Raw genomic sequence first — 21,581 nt, 5'->3', positions numbered from 1 at the left:
AGTAAATTCAAAATAAAAATTCTAAGTCCTAAAAAAAAAAAAGAAAGCTTTTAATTTTTATTTTGAAACCATTGTTACTATTTTATTTTTGTTTCCAACTGCATGTTTTAGAAGGATGGTGAACCTAATGATGCAACTTCTAAGCAATTATCCTAAGAAAATAACCATAGGTTTGGACACAGATATTTATTCAACACTCTGAATGTTTACTTATGATTATGAGAAATTGGAAACAACCTAAGTATCAAAAAATCACAAAGATGGTTAGATAAAGTATATTATACTCAGATGATGAAATTCTATAAAGTTATTAAAAATAACATTTTAAAACAAATTTTTAATTTCCTGGTAGGATATACAAATATGTTATCAATTCAAAAATGAAATGTAGGTTATTTGTGTTTATTTTTATTTTTATATGATTTATATTAGTTTTACAATTAGAAAGGATTTAAAATTTCATAAAAGCCCTCAAAATAAGATTTACAGTGACAAATGACACTGGGACCAAAATAAAGATAAGATGCCTTTTCCCACTGTTATCACAAAATAGATTTAAGCACCCAAAACACACATAAAACTCCAGAGCAGAAATCAGTGGAAAGTAATTAGGAGAGTCTGGTTTATTAGGAAGAAATCTGAGATAATTAGAAGAGAGATTTGGGGGTTAGGAAGGATAATTGACAAGATTATTGTCAGCAACCAGAGAAGTCTCTTCAAATGGCTCTGTGTAATATGGTATCTCAAAAGAGAGCAAAGGGTCTTCAACTTCTGAAACCCTGTGATATAAGCTACACCCAGCCTATCCTGATATCTGTCATTTACCTTCACTGTGGGGCAAAAGGCTATCAAATGAAATTTCACTGACCTCTTGTTCCAAAATAATATGCCCAATTAAAGAGGGAGCATCTTGGTAGGACAGGTTCTGGACTGAAGTCTGAAGGTCCAAATTTAAGGTTCAGCTCAACTACTTATCTAGGGCATGATTTGGGTAAAGTAATACAACCAGTATGGAACAGTCATTTCATATGTTAATGATAACAGCTGTGTCTCTTTCACAGCATGGTCATGAGGACTGAATGAGTTCATATAAATGAGAGCTAAAACATATTAACCAAATGGATATATTTTATAATAAAATAATTCTCAACCTATCAACAACAGATTGTTTGGCCTCCAGTAATTCAGAAGATCAAAAATTGCATTCTTGGTTGAAAGGGCAAGTGATAGACATCTGGATGCCAAGGCAAGCAACCTCTTCCTCCCTGACAGCTCCACATGCAGCACTCCTGAGGCTCAATCCAAAAGGCAGATGACCTTCTCAGGTAGACAAGGGCCACTCTTTGGCTAAGGTTCACCTGCAGCTGTGCTTCCCAGCTGGAACCAAACAAGCTCTCAAATGCATCTCAAATGCAACACAAAAAAGCCATTTTTGTGTTATGTTGTTTTATCTACTCACTCATTTATTCATTCAGAGCAGATTATGTGCCAGGCACTGGAAATAAAAGCAATGAAAAAAAGCAGACAAAGCCACTGGAGTTCCCACCAAGAGGGGGAAAGCAAATATCAATCACAGAATCATATAAATATAAAAGGAAATTTGGGATGATAATAAGAAGTAAGAATATTTAGTTGAAGGGGATGATCTGGACCTATTAGCTTGGTGAAGTCTTTCCTGAGCTGATAACTGAGAGATGAGTAGCAAGGGAGAGGAAAGTAAAAGGATCAAGTAGAGGGATCAGCATTAGGAAAGGTCCTATGGTACAGGACACTGACATTCAAGACGAAAAAAGGACAGTGTGTCCAGAGCACAGACATAAAGAAAGAAGGAAGGGTAAGATAAGAGTAAAAAAGCAGACTATGTTAAGTGGTTCTGTCTTTGTTCTGTGAGCAATAACAGCCAGTGAAAGCTAATGAGCAGAGAAGATCTTGTCACTTTTGTATTTAGAAAGATTATTCTGCCCACAGTGTATCAAGATGCCAGGTCACTGTATCTTTTACATATAGGTTTTTTTATACACACAGAGGTACTCCCACACCTGAAAACTTTCTGTTAACATTCTAACTTCAAAAGACCATTGTATTTCCTTGACCCTATTACTACAAGGCAATATCGATGACCAAAAACAAGAGATTTCTGATAAAACTTAACCTAAACCTTAACCTAATAATATGTGGGAGAAATCAATAAAATGTAATGAGTTTTGGGTCTGATTTTTCTTATGCTTTTCCAATACAATATACCAACATATTTTGATTAATGAAAATAAGATTAAAAGAGGCAAGGGCCAAAGTCTGGAAAAACTGGAAAATTCTAGCAAACACTGTAAGTTTAGACATCAACAGCTAGAATGGAGGTCTTATCCTCAGTATTAAGATACACTAGTGTGTTGATCAACAGTGAGATGTCAAAAGCAACTAGATTCTAATAAAAGTTAAAGTACCAGTAGAAAGTTAGTACATAATCAACTACTCTGTGGATTTCCCTATAATAACTCCACTGTCACTCACATCCATCCTGAAACGCTTTCTTGAATGAAAGAGAAAGGAGCTGCTATAGCACTGGGACATTAAGCTCACACAACCTACACACTTTCATTTGTGCTAAAACCGTCATTGTCCTCCCATCACTAATAATCACACCTCCATATCCATAGGTTCCACATCCAAAGATTCAACCAACCACAGATCAAAGTTACTTGAAAAAAAATTCCAGCAATTTCCAAAAAGCAAAACTTAAATTTGCCAGACAATGGCAAGTACTGACATAGCATTTACATGACATCAGGTATTATAAGTAATCTACAGATAATTTAAAGAACATGGGAGGATGTTTGTAAGTTATATACAAACAATACACCATTTTATACAAAGAACTTGAAGTGAAGTGAAGAAGCTCAGTCGTGTCCGACTCTTTGCGACCCCATGGACAGTAGCCTACCAGGCTCCGCCTTCCATGGGATTTTCCAGGCAAGAATATTGGAGTGGGCTGCCATTTCCTTCTCCAGGGGATCTTCCCAACCAAGGGATCAAACCCAGGTCTCCTGCATTGCAGACAGACGCTTTACTGTCTGAGCCACCAAGGAAGCCCATAGGGTATCCTGGAACCAATCCTCCATGGATACTGAGGAAGAACTATGTGCAACTGGTAACTGAAACTATTTCAAAATTTCTTTATTTTAATAAATAATTTTAAATTATTATTATTAGCATTAAAATGACACTATCTAGGCCAAAACTAGGGCTTCCCTTGTAGCTCAGTTGGTAAAGAATCTGCCTGCAGTGCAGGAGACCCGGGTTCGATCCCTGGGTTGGGAACATCCCCTGGAGAAGGAAATGGCAGCCCACTCCAGTATCCTTGCCTGGAAAATCTCATGGACAGAGGAGCCTGGTGGGCTGTAGTCCATGGGGTCACAAAGAGTTGGGCATGACTGAGCGACTAACACTTACTTAGGTCAAAAGTATGTGACAGTAGAAGTGAACTTTATTGTAATGCTATTCATACAGATAATTTATTTAAAATCTTAAAATTATAAGCCTTATAATCATCACAATAAAATAAAGCAATAAAACAAAAAAATTTATGTTTATTTCTTGATGGCATAGACTTGCTTTGTGAGGTAGCAGAGCAAAACTCCTCTTCTAAAATGAAGATACAAATCAGATTAGTCATGTTAACTGATTTTCTTATGTAAATAATAATTCAAGATTATAAAATAGGTAAACTGTATTACTTACATCCAACAAAATATCTTAAAGAAAATCACACCAAATGAATACAAGTTGGTGGTACTATTTGCTTATTTTCTCTGGATTTTTATCCACATCTGCATGCACTTGTGGAAGGATGATATGCAGGGAATAACACCCATCCTTAAGCATCATGGCAGGGCAAAACTGGGGTCTTGGCAAAGGAAAGTGAAACTGGTGGCCCAGATTAGAGAGGCAGGAGTTTGCCGCAGGTGAGAAGGAGCAGGTAGGCATCAAGAGGTCTCACAGGGCTCTGGATTTTAGCACACTGTGCAGAGCATAAACATATAGTGAGGGTACAGGGAACAAGGAGCAGGAACTTCAGTTAGAACACAGAAGCTGTGACCCAGACACTGGTGGTGATAAACACCCAGACTCAAAGAAACTAATAAAAGGAGCCAGAGACCAAACCTTGAGAGTACAGAGACAGGCCTCACGGGGAGCAGGAAGGTTAAACAAACTGACAGGAGGAACAGCAGGGTGATGAACCTGACCGTAGTCTTAGTTGTGCACCCCTGGCTCAGAGCAGGAGGACAAGGCATATACACTTCCTGTGACAAGAGAGTTCAACCTTCTAAGGAAGTCTGACCTAGAGACTTAAGAAAAGTCGGGGAAAACTACAAAGACCAGAGCATCAACTGGGAAACATTCACTGTGTGAGATGCTTCAAATACAGGGATAAGGAATCATCTCTGAATTCAAATCCTGGCTCTATTTGCCAACAGCTCAAACTGAAGCTCTGGGTGCTTCAGTTTCCTTCTCTAATAAGATAAATAAGACCCACTTATCAAAGCAGCTAAGTAGATTAAACTAGGGAATACATGTGAAAGAACACAGAACTGGCAAAACAAATACCCATTACTGTACCTTCTGCCTTATGTCTACCAACACCTATTAGCGGTTCGTCCTGCCAAGTTATTCAATCTCTGCCTGTCCCTTCCAGCTCTGGCTAAAGTCCCGCTTATTTGTGTTTCATGTACGTATTAAAAAACCAAAAGAGCCTTTTCTACATTTGTTATTTCTTCCCTTGATTTTATGAGATACTTCTTGCCTTTAAACACATGTTATCATGATTTAATAATTATCTTAATATTAGAAAGAGTGCTTGAAATAATCTGGTCACTCACTGAACAATGTGCTATCTTTGGAGTAACTGAAAAGATTCACTGGTCTGCAGCTCTCCTCTGTGTCACGGCGGCGCCAATGCTCAAAGTGGCTCTAGGAGGCCAGTCTACCAAAACCACACCTCTTATTCAAAGGACAGGCAAGAGAAACAGCCAGATTATTCCAACTCCAAATCTACTGCTTCTAAAATAACTTAATTAAACTGCTCCCATTTTGTATAAAGTTCAGTTCAGTCACTCAGTCGTGTCTGACTCTTTGCGACCCCATGAATTGCAGCACACCAGGCCTCCCTGTCCATCACAAACTCCCGGAGTTCACTCAGACTCAAGTCCATCGAGTCAGTGATGCCATCCAGCCATCTCATCCTCTGTTGTCCCCTTCTCCTCCCGCCCCCAATCCCTCCCACCATCAGTCTTTTCCAATGAGTCAACTCTTCGCATGAGGTGGCCAAAGTACTGGAGTTTCAGCTTTAGCATCATTCCTTCCAAAGAAATCCCAGGGCTGATCTCCTTCAGAATGGACTGGTTGGATATCCTTGCAGTCCAAGGGACTCTCAAGAGTCTTCTCCAACACCACAGTTCAAAAGCATCAATTCTTCAGCGCTCAGCCTTCTTCACAGTCCAACTCTCACATCCATTCATTACCACAGGAAAAACCATAGCCTTGACTAGACGGACCTTTGTTGGCAAAGTAATGTCTCTGCTTTTCAATATGCTATCTAGGTTGGTCATAACTTTCCTTCCAAGGAGTAAGCATCTTTTAATTTCATGGCTGCAGTCACCATCTGCAGTGATTTTGGAGCCCAGAAAAATAAAATCTGACACTGTTTCCATTGTTACCCCATCTATTTCCCATGAAGTGATGGGACAGGATGCCATGATCTTCATTTTCTGAATGTTGAGCTTTAAGCCAACTTTTTCACTTTCCACTTTCACTTTCAAGTGAAAGAGGCTTTTGAGTTCCTCTTCACTTTCTGCCATAAGGGTGGTGTCATCTGTATATCTGAGGTTATTGAGATTTCTCCCGGCAATCTTGATTCCAGCTTGTGTTTCTTCCAGCCCAGCGTTTCTCATGATGTACTCTGCATAGAAGTTAAATAAGCAGGGTGACAATATACAGCCTTGACGAACTCCTTTTCCTCTTTGGAACCAGTCTGTTGTTCCATGTCCAGTTCTAACTGTTGCTTCCTGACCTGCATACAGATTTCTCAAGAGGCAGATCAGGTGGTCTGATATTCCCATCTCTTTCAGAATTTTCCACAGTTCATCGTGATCCACACAGTCAAAGGCTTTGGCATAGTCAATAAAGCAGAAGTAGATATTTTTCTGAAACTCTCTTGCTTTTTTGATGATCCAGCAGATGTTGGCAATTCGATCTCTGGTTCCTCTGCCCTTTGTAAAACCAGCTTGAACATCTGGAAGTTCAAGGTTCACGTATTGCTGAAGCCTGGCTTGGAGAATTTGGAGCATTACTTTACTAGCATGTTAGATGAGGGCAATTGTGAGGTAGTTTGAGCATTCTTTGGCGTTGCCTTTCTTTGGTATTGGAATGAAAACTGACCTTTTCCAGTCCTGTGGCCACTGCTGAGTTTTCCAAATTTGCTGGCATATTGAGTGCAGCACTTTCACAGCAGCATCTTTCAGGATTTGAAATATCTCAACTGGAATTCCATCACCTCCACTAGCTTTGTTTGTAGTGATGCTTTCTAAGGCCCACTTGACTTCACATTCCAGGATGTCTGGCTCTAGGTCAGTGATCACACCATCGTGATTATCTGGGTCATGAAGATCTTTTTTGTACAGTTCTTCTGTGTATTCTTGCCACCTCTTCTTAATATCTTCTGCTTCTGTTAGGTCCATACCATTTCTGTCCTTTATCAAGCCCATCTTTGCATGAAATGTTCCCTTGGTATCTCTAATTTTCTTGAAGAGATCTCTAGTCTTTCCCATTCTGTTGTTTTCCTCTATTTCTTTGCATTGATTGCTGAGGAAGGCTTTCTTATCTCTTCTTGCCATTCTTTGGAACTCTGCATTCAGATGCTTATATTTTTCCTTTTCTCCTTTGCTTTTTGCTTCTCTTCTTTTCACAGCTATTTGTAAGGCATCCCCAGACAGCCATTTTGCTTTTCTGCATTGGAGTAGCCATCATGGTCAACAAAAGAGTCCAAAATGCAGTACTTGGATGCAATCTCAAAAATGACAGAATGATCTCTGTTCGTTTCCAAGGCAAACCATTCAATATCACAGTAATCAAAGTCTATGCCCCAAGCAGTAATGCTGAAGAAGCTGAAGTTGAACAGTTCTATGAAGACCTACAAGACCTTTTAGAACTAACACCCAAAAAAGATGTCCTTTTCATCATAGGGGACTGGAATGCAAAAGTAGGAAGTCAAGAAACACCTGGAGTAACAGGCAAATTTGGCCTTGGAATACAGAATGAAGCAGGGCGAAGACTAATAGAGTTTTGCCAAGAAAATGCACTCGTCATAGCAAACACCCTCTTCCAACAACACAAGAGAAGACTATACATGGACATCACCAGATGGTCAACACTGAAATCAGATTGATTATGTTCTTTGCAGCCAAAGATGGAGAAGCTCTATACAGTCAACAAAAACAAGACCGGGAGCTGACTGTGGCTCAGATCATGAACTCCTTATTGCCAAATTCAGATTTAAATTGAAGAAAGTAGGGAAAATCACTAGACCATTCAGGTATGACCTGAATAAAATCCCTTATGATTATACAGTGGAAGTGAGAAATAGATTTAAGGGCCTTGATCTGATAGACAGAGTGCCTGATGAACTATGGAATGAGGTTCATGACATTATACAGGAGACAGGGATCAAGACCATTCCCATGGAAAAGAAATGCAGAAAAGCAAAATGGCTTTAAACACAACTCGCTGAAGTGAAGCGAGTGAAAGTCACTCAGTTTCATCCAACTCTTTGCAACCCCATGGACTATACAGTCCTTGGAATTCTCCAGGCCAGAATACTGGAGTGGGTAGCCTTTCCCTTCTCCAGGAGATCTTCCCAATCCAGGGATTGAACCCAGGTCTCCCGCATTGCAGGAGGATTCTTTACCAGCTGAGCCACCAGGGAAGTCCAACTCACTGAAAATGTCAGGTAAATGATAGCACTGTCTAAACTAGCCCTGTTGGAGGCAAAACATTTCAGAAAGACATATAAGAGATAGAGGATTTTTTTAAAAGGTTAATTGTAAATGTATTTCAGGGGGGACAGGGCTACCCATCTATACTTTTTAATAGTAAATATATCCTTTTCTCCAAAATCTGTCTTTCCGAAACATCGAACTCTAAAATCAGCTCTGCCTTAATTTTTAGTTACAAGCCTTAATTTTAAGGTTACAAGACCCGTAATCTTAATTTTTGCCTTAAGTCTGGCCATCAATAAACAATCACAGCAAATATAAAACTGTGAGCCATTAAAATAATGTAATTGCTATATTTTCATAATTATTGAGTCAATCACTCATTCAATTCAACAAATAAGTGCTTACTATACACGTACCATTGTGCTATGACTTCCCTGGTGGCTCAGATGGTAAAGCGTCTGTCTACAATGCGGGAGACCCAGGTTCGATCCCTGGGTCGGGAAGATCCCCTGGAGAAGGAAATGGCAATCCACTCCAGTACTATTGCCTGGAAAATCCCATGAACAGAGGAGCCTGGTAGGCTACGGTCCATGTCGCAAAGAGTCGGACATGACTGAGCGACTTCACTTTCACTTTCATACACATACCATTGTGGTATTAACAAATTACAATTTTGTCCCTCAAAATAAAAGATGAAACATAACAGCAAAACATATTGAGAGTCTACAGAGAAAAAATGAAAAACACAGCACTCCAAAGAACCAAAATACTTTAAAATATTTTAATTACCCCAAGTGAGAGTGTGTTTCTTTCATTTACCATTTACTTCAAGTCCCTAGTCCCTACAGGAGTTAAATAATTCTGATAACTAGTTCACTTAGATCATGATGCTGTTCCCTTAGCAGAGTTGAGTCTATCTTTTAGGGGTCTATTCAAATTTTCAGTAATTATCAGGACCTTTTCTCTTCTGGCACAGAATGAGAACCAGTTGCTGACTCGTATTACTTCTGTTAAATACTTCTGCCTTTGTTTTGTGACAGAGAACCCTATTAAAATGCTTCCCCCTGACTCCACAACCTTTTGCTACCCTGTCCACTGATGTAATTATATTCTCACATTTTTGCCACAATTTGTATAAAAGCTGGCCTTGGTACATGACTTTATAATACAGAGATTCATTAGAAACTCCCACACCTTTATAGCTGTCATTGTCATCTGAGACTTTTGCTTTTCTATTTCCTGATATCTTTTAACTGAAGCTATTGTACAAGCCATCAAGAGAAGTGGTTAAGCTGCCAGCTTTAGACAAATGCCCCCTAACTTCTGACATTTTCATATTTTCCTATGACAGAAGAATAAAGGCAAATATAACAGTAACCTGAAGAAGCACAGCACTAATTCTGTAGGTCACGGATCTACAGTTTTTGTATTACATATTTTCTTAACACACAATTCATTTTTAGTTAAGTTCAACCCGTTTGTTTCAGGGTTAATGACTTCCTATTATCTATGGAGCTTTAAGCATGGGCAATTGATTTCAAGGCATATCTATGAGTTGACTTTGTATTTTAAGTATTATCTTCTATCTTGCTACTTAAATAGAGTCTATGCAAATAGTAAAATAATACGACATACATGGCACAGGAGACATATAGTCTGCACTGCCCCACTGATTACCTGGTGAAACACTGAGTCAGCAACAGCAGTGGGACCAGAGTCAAGGCCAGCTATTTAATTTATGATGCAAACTCCATTGCACAAAAGATTCAATTTTGAGGAATATGTTCTACAATTTCCACATGTGGCCCACTCTAAAGAACTTGTCTGCCAATGCAGGTAGAAGTGAGAGACACAGGTTCAATCCCTGGGTCAATAAGATCCCCTGGAGGAGGGCACGTCAACCCACTCCAGTATTCTTTCCTGAAGAATCCCATGGACAGAGGAGCCTGGCGGACTGCAGTCTGTGGGGATCGCACAGTCAGACACGACTGAAGTGACTTAACACACACGCACACACTCAGAGCTAGTATGTCCTAGATTATCCAATGAAAACCAAAAATCAATTCAACTCTTAACTTTATCCTAGAATGAAATCAATAGGATACAAAATACCAATAAAGATTTCTATGCAAAGCTATTAATACTAGGCTCTAAAATTAGAATTCGGGATTTTAGAAACTGGCATTGTTCACTATTCACTACATTAATCTTTTAGGAAATCTGATTATACTCTACTATAGTAAACAAGCAGAGGAGGATTAGATGGGGTGAGAAGCCCAGCTGGAGATCTGGAATGCCAGTTAATCTAAGCAAGACAGAAGCTGGAGAAAGCAACTGACATCCAGACTAACATAAGAGAAGCAAGTTTCAAAACAGACAGAAGGAGTCAGTCAAGAACTGAAGGCCTAGAAAAGCATGAAGCAGAAGAATGTAATGACCCAGACAAGTTGCCACAAGACCTATTAATGCAGAAATCAAGTCTAATAAAATACAAAGAATCAGAATGCCTCAGTTCCAGTCTAGATTTGAAAACTCATCTTGGGCTTGCCCCTTGATCTCTCTGTCTTAATCTCTTCATACAAAAAAGGAACTTTAGAAAGCTACTTTGCAAAGTTGTGGAAGGAATTAAGCATTCATTAGAAAATGGTTAGACACAAAATGACACACACATGTGGAAGTGGTAGTGGTGGTATTTGTATGGCTTTTGCTATTAGTAGTATTGATTTCGTGGAATAACATTTTGCATATTGTCTGATATATTTTCATCCTGCCTAAGTCTTATAGCCCCTGTGATCCTCTAGCCATTGTGAGGCTGAAGCAGCCACTACTAGAGGGCAGGAAACAGAGGAGTCATTGCTCAACCTCAACTTAAGTCATAAAAAGGGTAGCACTCATGAAAGTAATAGCCCTCCAAATCGAGAACCACACACTTAGGAGGAAAAAAAGTTGCCTAAATTCCAGAAGCCTCTCTTTATATTAAAAACAAGGGGCTACTTTAAGGTTATCTATTTTTTTTTTCCTGTGAGCAGTAGAATAAAAAAAAAGAGGAGATGATGCAAGTGCAATTTTCCACTACAAAGGAAAGCCCTCAAAACCATTCCTGAGCTGAATTAAGCAGGTGGAGGGAAAAAGTGAAGAGTTAGATGTAAGTGAGGGCTCCTTTCACCACCTCCCACCATCCCCATAGACCCAGGTTTCATTCCTAGATTCAGAGAATGGGTACTAAGAACAGCCCTCCCTCAGCTACACTTCGAAGATTCACGAGTAGAAGGGGCTTTTTTCCCGCTCCCACCTGGAATCTGAGGAGGATGCAAACTTTCAGCATATACTCAACCAACATGGGAAAGCTGTAGTAGAGAAAGAGGGGGTTATAGACAGGGAGACAAGATCCAGGCAGAAAAAAGGTCTATGAAAGTAACATATTCCTGGAAACTATACGTGGTACAGAAAAAACCAGACATGCCCAAACTGCCCCCACTGGGGCCTGCAGGCTTGCTTGAGAGGATCAGTGGATTTAAAGTGTGATATACATTCAAAGAGGGAGACACAGAGGCCATGGTGGCTCATGTGTAAGAGCTTTCATTCCATTATTCCTTTTTCACTGACTGACATCTGCTCATGTGCCTTGAGCCACATGGCAGACAGGGATTCCTATTCCCAATTCAGATGTCTTTCTAAAGGATTGGCTTGGAAAATTAGCAGGGAGATAAATAAGCTCTATGTTCTCTCACAGAGTTGGATGCCGTTTGTCTTTGACAAGTAGCAAACCAAATATCAAGGTAATTTTAGTTAACTATAAACTATGCATTCTACTGAGCCTCCAAATATAAACAGCAGGAGTTTTCATCCTAATTTCCTCATTGTCCTTATACCACTGACATAATTAAGTGGATAAATGTGTAATTTGGGATGTTTTATGTGAAAAAAAATATATTCTGAAAAAGATCCTAATCTCCTACAAAATACATAATATCTGCAAAACAGAAATGTAATTAAATGTTTCAAATATGTCCTTTTATTTTCTTTGGGCTACATAAGTGTCATTTCTGGGACAACCAAATCCCCTGAAAAGTAACAACAAAGTAGCAAATAGTAGTTCTGCAGGAGGTTTTGGATTCCCCTTCAAACATGCACACAGACGTGCACACACACACACTGAGCTGTTTAAAAAACATTTGTACAACCTCCCACATTATTTATTCTCCCAAAACACAAAAACAAAGTAATCCCTAAATAGATTTACCCTTCTGAAACTGCTGAACTTTCAAATATTGAAAAATAAAATCCTGAGTGGCAGGAATGGAGAATGAAGGCAGCCAAGCTCATTACCAGCCTGCCTTTTCTCCTTTTTCCTGGGTACAATCAACTCAAAGGTCTAAGGGAGAGAACGAAAACTAGGAAAATTGAAAGTTACAACCTCAAGCAGTTTCTATCAAACCACTTTCTTCCCAATTTACTATATGCACCCAGCCAACCTCTTCAATAAAAGGGAAAATCTGTTCTTTCACCAGGTACACTGGAAAATCATGGCACAGGAAGGAACTCTACCTCTAAGATGAAAAAACTGCAAATTGTCTGACTTGGTGAATATTCAGGCAGTGAACAGATAATTTGAAATTGCATCTCTGTTTCTTGATATTTAAACACAAAAAGATACCCTCTACAAAAGTGTTCATGGTATATTCTTTTGTAAAATGCCAACCTCTCCACTGGCTCCTTGCTCTTCTGAAACCAGAATTAGGGAACATTTGATTTATATCACCTAACTTTCAACCTAAGTCATCACCAATTTGACTTAATTATGTACCTTTCCATAAAGGTTCAAATTTTTTAAGATCCAGCTAAATTTTGCCTGTTCAATAAGATGTAGTGTAAGAAAAAAAGGCACTGTTAGAAAGCTTTTTAAGACGTAAGTTCAATTTATGTAACTAATTCTTGGTTTACATTCCAACTTTTATGTTTCCTTCAAAAAACTGAGAATGAACATTGCTTATCTCTAGCAAAGTTTCTTTCCATTACTCCTGAACTTTCACAACTATCACAATTTGAATTTAAATGAAGAGCACCCCATTTGATCTACATATTTCAGAAGGCAAAAAGATAGCTTTTGTTGAGTATATAATTGCTTAAGATGATATCAGATCAGATCAGATCAGTCTCTCAGTCGTGTCCAACTCTTTGCGACCCCATGAATCGCAGCACGCCAGGCCTCTCTGTCCATCACCAACTCCCGGAGTTCACTCAGACCCACGTCCATCGAGTCAGTGATGCCATCCAGCCATCTCATCCTCTGTCGTCCCCTTCTCCTCCTGCCCCCAATCCCTCCCAGCATCAGTCTTTTCCAATGAGTCAACTCTTCTCATGAGGTGGCCAAAGGACTGGAGTTTCAGCTTTAGCATCATTCCTTCCAAAGAAATCCCAGGGCTGATCTCCTTCAGAATGGACATCATTCAATACAGAATTAAAGTCTCAGATGCGAATTATTTACATGTTTCTGCTTTTTCATCACAGTAATATTTGGATTCGATGTGGGATATGTGACTTTTGGGGACTGTGGTTTGCTTGTTTTATTTTATTTTTTTCTATCAATAAATCTCAGCACCTTGCCTTTTGGGTTATAACTGGCCTTGAATAATCTAGGAAGGGAATTGCAAGTCTCAAAATACCAAGCAATGAATAATTTTCCATTCAATTCTCTTTGCCTAGAGCTCAGTAGTAGCAGCACAAAACATAGTGGCAAAAGGATGTTTATGAAATGAATAACTTCCACTAAATATTTTTATATTATAAAAGTATCACCCGCACTTTGGAAAGCTGGAAAACACATTTTCAAAACGGAGGCTATTAAAGCAACCCATTAATTACTACCTACAAAAGACAGTTACCATTTTTCATTCTTCTTTTATAAACAGAAGGAAGCCAATAATATTGAAAACCTCAATTAACTGAAATCCTTAAGGGAGGAGGTATAGTTGTGGTGATTTAGAAAGTTTTCTCAAATGCCATAATAGATGTATTGTTTTTGAACCAGAAAAAAAAAAAGAAAGAGATAAAATACAGTAATCTGTTTGCCTAGTTCAATAATTAGTGGATAAAGTATAATTTATAACTCCAGGCATGTGCAGTACTTTTCGATCATCAGGGTGAAGAGCAGTTGTATAGTAGGCCTAAAGAAATAGAAGGGCTAGAACAGAGCTAGAAAATTCAAATGCTCACACAGAGACCAAACTACAAAATGCCTGTCTGAAGAAGATAACCAATAGGCACTACTCAATTCTGGTTAAGGGCTGTCATGTGAAGGATAAAAAAAAAAAAAAAAATCCTAGTGTTATCAAATTCTCCTATTTTGCTGCTGGTGGTGGTGTTGTTGCTCCTTTGAGAGAAGCTGGAAATTTGTGTTTTTATGTGAAATTTCCAATTTAAAAATTTTCAATTAAACAGACATTTTTAAAACACATAAGCTAACTTGCATGATGATGAACCTAAATTGCCCTATCAATTATCAGTTTGGTTATCAGAGATTGAGTTGAACTTGAGTTAGATTTAGATCATAGTCTTGATCTTTAGGACAAGATGGGAAGACAGGAAGCTTCCACAAAGAGAATTCAATATGTATAGAGACTTAGGGATCCACTAACACGTAAGCAGAATAATCGGAGAAGGCAATGGCACCCACTCCAGTACTCTTGCCTGGAAAATCCCATGGACGGAGGAGCCTGGTAGGCTGCAGTCCAAGGGGTCGCTGAGGGTCGGACACGACTGAGTGACTTCACTTTCACTTTTCACTTTCCCGCATTGGAGAAGGAAATGGCAACCGACTCCAGTGTTCTTGACTGGAGAATCCTAGGGACGGGGGAGCCTGGTGGGCTGCCGTCTATGGGGTCGCACAGAGTTGGACACGACTGAAGTGACAGCAGCAGCAGCCATTCCCTTCTTCAGGGGATCTTCCCAACACAGAATTCTAACCCAGGTCTCCTACATTGCAGATAGATTCTTTAAAATCTGTGACTATGTTACCTTACAGGGCAGAAGGGACTCTGCAGATGTGATTAAGATTAAGAAGCTTGAAACAGGCGGATTATCTAGGATCATCCTGGTGGACTCAACCTAATCACATGAGTCCTTAAAAACAGAAGAGGAAGGCCAAAGGGTAGGTCAGAGAGATAGGACATGAGGATCTGACCTGCTGGCTTTGAGGAAGAAAGAAAAGGGCAACAAACTGAAGAAGGCAGTGGCTTCTAGAAGATGGAAAAGGTAAGGTAACAGATTCTCCCCTAGAACCTCCAGAAAAGAATGAAACCTTGCTATCACCTTGACTTTAGCTCAAGAGATTTGTATTAGACTTCTTACCTACAGAACGGTAAGATAATAAATTTGTATTAAGTTACTAAGTTTGTGATCATTTGTTAGAACAATGGTAACAAAATAATATAGTGTTCCTAGCTTTACATTGTATAGATTTGGAAACTAAGGTCCACAGAACATAAAGATGAAGCTAGGAGAAAAAGACATTTGGTGATCTTCCCTCTGTACCAGCCTGCCTTGACTGCTTTAGTGTTTGTTTGTTTGTTTTTAATGTAATTTTCCCATAAGAGTGGAATCAATAACATGCACAGAAAAGAAAGAGAGGGTAGGGAAAGAGGAGAGGTGAGGACAGGAAAGAAAAGGGAAAAAAGAGAAACATTCTGTTTAACTAGAACTTACTGGAGTAGTAACATTTGGTTTGGGATTCAGAACTAGATAAAAGGACAAGTAAGTGAAAGAGAGAAAGAGATAAATTCAGTTTAAAATGCAAAGCCACTCCACTACATAATCAGCCTACCTCTTTACTGTTACCTAAATGCCTGCTTTTGATCCTTCACTGTCTAACCAGTTTGGAATTTGCAGAAATGAAAGCAGCTTGGGCATGGGTTGCATGTCCTGCTGTCTCTGGAGGATTTGTGAGGATCTGTTAGCCCGTGGATTATGCACATTTTCTGTTGGCTTGGGTGTAAACCATCTGCAGTCTAACTGGAGCTGTGATATGCCTGCCGAGATGATGATTGCAATCACAGCTCGACGGCAAGAGAGATGCCAAAGTCAGCAGCGTGAAGGACATCAGAGCTTAAGCCTGCTCAGAAAATCTGTCCACTTTCACTCCTGCTTCCCCTTACAGGGTGCAGGAGAAGACCAGCCTTGGCGACACACAAAGACTTCTTCCAAAGGCGCCACAGTTAGTGCCTGTGCTGCTGGCACTTGAGCCCTGATGCACAGAGACAGGGGATGACAGGTGACGTTTCTACTGTTTGGTTCTAAAGGTTCAGAGCAAGTATCCCACTCCATCTCTGTACACAGCCTACAGGTTGTTCTTTCTAGCTGACCTTGATATTCATTTCAGCTAGATTCACCAGGAAAAATATTCTGGGATGAGAACAAAGGGAGAAACCAAGTATATAACATGGTCTGTCTCTCTTATCAAAATGGCCAAAACTGATGTCATCTCCAATCCTCTCTGTGCACACAGAGCTACTATAAGCTGAAGTAGGTCTAAGCCATGTCTCATGCCAAGCAGACAGCACAAAGGCGGGGTGGCTGTCCCTCCTTTCCTAAAAACTGACCTTGAGGGTACATGGAAGTGTGTCATCCCTGGGCCAGGTAGGAGGGTGCATACTACTCAGCACAAACCCCAGAGCATGATGGAGAGGCTGTGTCTAATAAAACAATGTAATCCGAGCCATCCTTCAAAGCTTTATAAATGCCATTGCCAACATTTTGATTTCCCAGACCACTACAGCTCCCACTGATAATCTTCTTCCTCTGAGTTCAAACTCTAACACCTCCGGTATTTCTCTGTTTGTTCATCAATGACAGAAATACAGTTCAAAGTGGCCAAAGCAAAAAAGAAAATTATTGGCAGACACACCTAAAAAATATCCATGACTGTAATGCAATTCCTGGCATGGCTGCTTCTTAAGCAGTGCCATCAGAAAACACTTTCTCTTTCTCTCTGGCTCTTGGTTCTGTTTTCCCCCAAGTTGGCCCCATTCTTACTCAAGTGGTAGCAAGATGACTTCGGGTAGCTTTAGGCTTATATTCTATTATCTCAGCAAACTTCAGGGAAAAAGCATGCTTCTTTTCCAAAAGTTCTAACAAAAGTCACAGAATTGAGCCTGTGATTCTGAATAGCGTAGCTTGACCACATGTAAGTGAAAGTCGTTCAGTCATGTCCGACTCCTTGTGACCCCAAGGTCTATACAGTCCATGAAATTCTCCAGGCCAGAATACTGGAGTGGATAGCCTTTCCCTCCTCCAGGGGATCTTCCCAATCCAGGGATCAAACCCAGGTCTCCTGCATTGCAGGTGGATTCTTTACCAACTGAGCTATCAGGAAAGCCCTAGCTTGACCACACGTCCATCCCTAAACCAATCATCATAACTAGAATGATGCAACTGCCATGTGGCCATGCCATGATCCTCTCAGACAAAGCAAAAGGTCAGTCTCACACCAACCATGTGGTCCAAGAGTAGCTTGTTTCTTCAGGAAAGTCAGAATGATACTCAAGATAAAAAGAGAACAAATACCAGCCAGCCTGGCAAAAAGAGCCAAAATGCAACTTTGCTCTAACCCAGGACTATAGTGAGAGAAGTAGCTCAATGAGAGGAGGGGACTTGTGCGTATATTTTCCTTTCTGTTTCCAAATTTTCTTTAATGTTATTATATTGTCTTTATTCTTTAATGAAGGTGGAGGGTGTGGAATAAAGGAAAAGAATAACAATGCTAAGTTTTAAATAAATGTAGATATGATAATATAAAGGTCAAGGGTTTTCTTTAGAATAATAGAATCTACCATTTGACATTATTCTTTTTAAAGTGTCCATGTATATTACCTCATTTGATCAGTTTAAGTCACTCCTTCTGGAGATGACTAAATAAGACAAATGACGTCATGGATATGTCTTCCAAATGATTTCTGCTTCACTAAAATGTATTGTTTTGAAACCAAGAGCATGACTCCAAAGTAATTCAAGTAATAGGTATATAATGTTTTTCAAAAAACAAATACAGAAATATTTCAACAGATTTCAAATATGATTGGGAGAGATCCAGTACTATAAAAATCCAGTACTATAAAATATTAAAATTCCTTAGCTAGCAGATTCAAGACCCTCCTTGACTCTCTAGCTTTGTCTGCTAGTATATCCAATCATGTATGCCACATTCATCAGTGCTGGTCACCAAGCCCTGCCATGGCTCTTCTCAGTTCATGACTGGGAGATACCCCCAATCTACTCTTTGCCTAGAAAACCCTTTTCATTCTTAAAAACTTCACACACACAACACATTTTCCAGGAAACATTCCCTGATCCCCTTATTTAGCTCTCTTGAGTTAAAGTATATTATTAACATTAATTCTCCTCTCTGACCCTTATTTCAGTCTACCTTATATTATACTTAGATACACACTCTTAGTGGGCAAGGATGTGCTCTTTTCCATATATTTATAGCCTCTTTCCCACCCTGAAATTGCAACTGAATTGCTTGTTTTGTTTTGTATTGTTTTATTTATTTATTATATCATTCAGTGATAGAAGACCTGAATAAAAGAAGACAGAGTTGTTCCTGCAAGAGCTATAGACAGAGAAACACATAGTAAATCTTAAGTACTGTGCACATAACCTTTTCCAGAGAAGCCTATCATTTTACTTCCACCTCTTAGTGGCAAAAGAGAAGAACAAAATGGCTATGAGCACTACCAAGTAGGAAGCAAAGGTCTAGGAATGAAACCAAGTTCTCCTCACTATAGTCTAACTTTAGCAATCATCTGAAACAGGGAGTAGAGTTAAAAATAAAGCTCTCACCCAAAAGGCAGCCAGGATACAACCCAGTTACTTACGCTGAGCCAGCATCTTTTCAGAGCCACTTTCCAGGCAGTTAAATACAGCCATGCACAGTCCTCTGGGCCAGAGCCTGAGCTAATTAGGGAGTCACTGGAAAGGAACAGTGAGACTTTTAATAAAAGAGCTGCCACAAGCCATAGCATTAGTACTATGCCTCTTCAAAACGCCAGAGTCTGTTTCTTGCCATCACGCATTACCACACTAACAATTAAGGGAAAAGGGGTTTGGGGTAATGAGAATTTCATAAGCCATAAGTGTTTTTGTAATTTGCCGCATCAGAACACTTTACTAAAGGGAAGACAGGATGGAAAGGCACATATTTTATTTTTCCGTAGATATGACTTGCAAACATCTAAATCAGCTGCCCTTTCACTACCTTTAAAGTGCTTTTCTTTTGAGAAAAATAACATTCCATTTAGGTTTTCTATCAACCTTGATTAATTGGGTGATAAAATGGATACTATTTAAAAGGATATCATCAGAAAATAGGCTCATTGTAAATAAAAGGGGTATGTCAGAGAAGGAGCACCCTGACTCTCAGACTATAAAAGAGATACTTAACCAATATCAGACATCATTACAGTAGTAATTTGTAACACATCTGACCCCAATTCTCATCACTTAATAAATAGGACAAAAACATGTCCTCTGCATCTGATGGAAACATGGGCATCTCTGTGTTAATTTTTTTGTTTTACTTTTGAATTTCTGCTTGTGTTTTCAGAGACTGCAAGACTGATTATCTTAAAGACAATGTAGCCAAACACTGGGGGCTTCCCAGGTGGCACTAGTGGTAAAGAATCCACCAACAATGCAGGAGACGCAGGAGACATGAGTTCAGTCCTTGGGTCAGGAAGATCCCCTCAAGGAGGAAATGGCTACCCATTCTGGTATTCTTGTCTGGGAAGTCCCATGGACAGAGGAGCCTGGTGGGCTACGGTCCATAGGGTCGCAAGGAGTCAGACACAACTGAAACAACTTAGCACGCACACAGCCAAACCTGAACCAAGAGATTAAACTTGTGAGCCATATTTTTATTTCTCTAAAATTCCTATTGTTATTTATAACAGTGACTTCAAGTCTGGTTGTCAGTTTCTTTGGCAATAAGGATTCCTCATATAAATAACACTTTATAGCTTGCAAGACACTTTTTCACAAATGTTATCTAAATTCTCACAGTAAGTATTCTCACAGTAAGTAAATTCTCAGTATCTACCCCCAGATTATAGCATTTCATAAAAAGACAAAATATTTTAAATCTTCCCAGTTTATTTTTAAGCAGTTAAATAATATTTTTATTAAAAAAAAATGAAAGAATTACAAGATAGTATTTTAGAAATCTGATGCTTAACTAGTCTGTTTTTTAGCAACACACACTTATCAAAGTATTGGAACTACAGCATTGAAATTTTCAAGCTTTAAATATATAAATAAAATTTTAGTCATGCATCATAATTAAAAGATATCTAGTAGATACATGCAAATACAAAGCAATCTTTTAAAGTACCATGTTTCAAATTAGTTGATATATGCAAAAGATAGGGCACCACGATTAATAGGGGAGAAGAGAGTAAAGGCCTGAAGCATGAGAAAGAAACAATGAATGAAGTAGTCATCCTGACAATCAAAAATTCAAGTTTCCCAAAATTCAACAGTCATGCCCAAAGGCAAAAGAGGAAAACTCCTCATGTGGAATAATTTTGGAAGCCATGAGAAACCTAACAAAGACACTCCATCAGACTCTTGCATTTGATTGGTTGATGCCTGAAATTCTACCAGACATGCATCCCTGCTGTTTGACCCTATTAGAATTCCACCCATTTGGGGATGGAGTGGGAAACAAAGAGCTCATATAATAACATAAGCTGTTCTAGTTTCTCTACACTCCATGCAACTAACAGTTAAGCAGGAAATTTTTGAAGGTGAAGCTCTTACAGTGAAGTAATGATACCACATACTGACTGAGTGTTGTGTGTTAAATATTTCATAGCTACCATTGCACACTGAAACTGTGAGTTGGGTATTCTTAACACATGTCAGTACAAGAGACTGAGGCTCAGAATAGTTAGATCATTTACTCAAAGTTCAGGAAAAACCAATGACAAATTAGAGGTCAGAGCTGGACCACTGGAAAAGCTAAATTGGTGCTCAACTGAAGATGTGAAAATGGCTTTGGGCTCCTTAAAAAGACACCTCAGTATTGAAACAATAACTGAAGCATAACCAACTCTGCGGTGATAAAGCGACCACAGGTCTCAATACAGAAGAAAAGAAAACAAGCAAAGAGACCAGCAAAGAAATGGTCCCTTCCTTTCTTGTCTATCTGTCTCTCTCTCTCTCTCATCTTTCTCTGTTCTCAAACACACACACCACTAAAATTCAAAACACATGATAAAGAGATGGAAAACTTAAACCATTGAATAAGCAATGCATTTATAATTACACATTGTAATTCTTTAGGATTCTGTCACAACAAGGGTACATGTTTACAGAGACAAAGAGAATTGAGTGTTAGGAGAATTTTAATTCACGGCAAGATCATCAAAAAATAAATGGCACTGAACTTTGCCTCCGATTTTAACAAAGGACACGAGTATGTGGGAAGCTCCCTAAATATAACTAGTGTTAAAAACTTAGTCAGGTCTGGTGTAGGATATTTCCTGCTTTTACCAAGCAAAGAGGTTAGAAAACTTAATATTGATATTAACAAAG

General features: G+C 39.1%; 1 long non-coding RNA gene across 1 annotated transcript in view; it reads right to left on the bottom strand.

The window, feature by feature from the left end:
* Positions 1-21,581, bottom strand: part of LOC138984652 (uncharacterized) — a 394,050-nt gene that overhangs the window by 328,937 nt on the left and 43,532 nt on the right. Inside the window, exon 3 of the long non-coding RNA XR_011461893.1 lies at positions 18,866-18,959. This is a non-coding gene — a long non-coding RNA (uncharacterized lncRNA). The remainder of the gene's footprint in view (positions 1-18,865; positions 18,960-21,581) is intronic.

This window comes from Bos mutus, chromosome 22 (genome assembly GCF_027580195.1).
Source record: "Bos mutus isolate GX-2022 chromosome 22, NWIPB_WYAK_1.1, whole genome shotgun sequence".
Lineage (NCBI taxonomy): Eukaryota > Metazoa > Chordata > Mammalia > Artiodactyla > Bovidae > Bos > Bos mutus.
The sequence above is the reverse complement of the archived record's forward strand: the minus strand, read 5'-3'. Positions and strand labels throughout refer to the sequence as shown.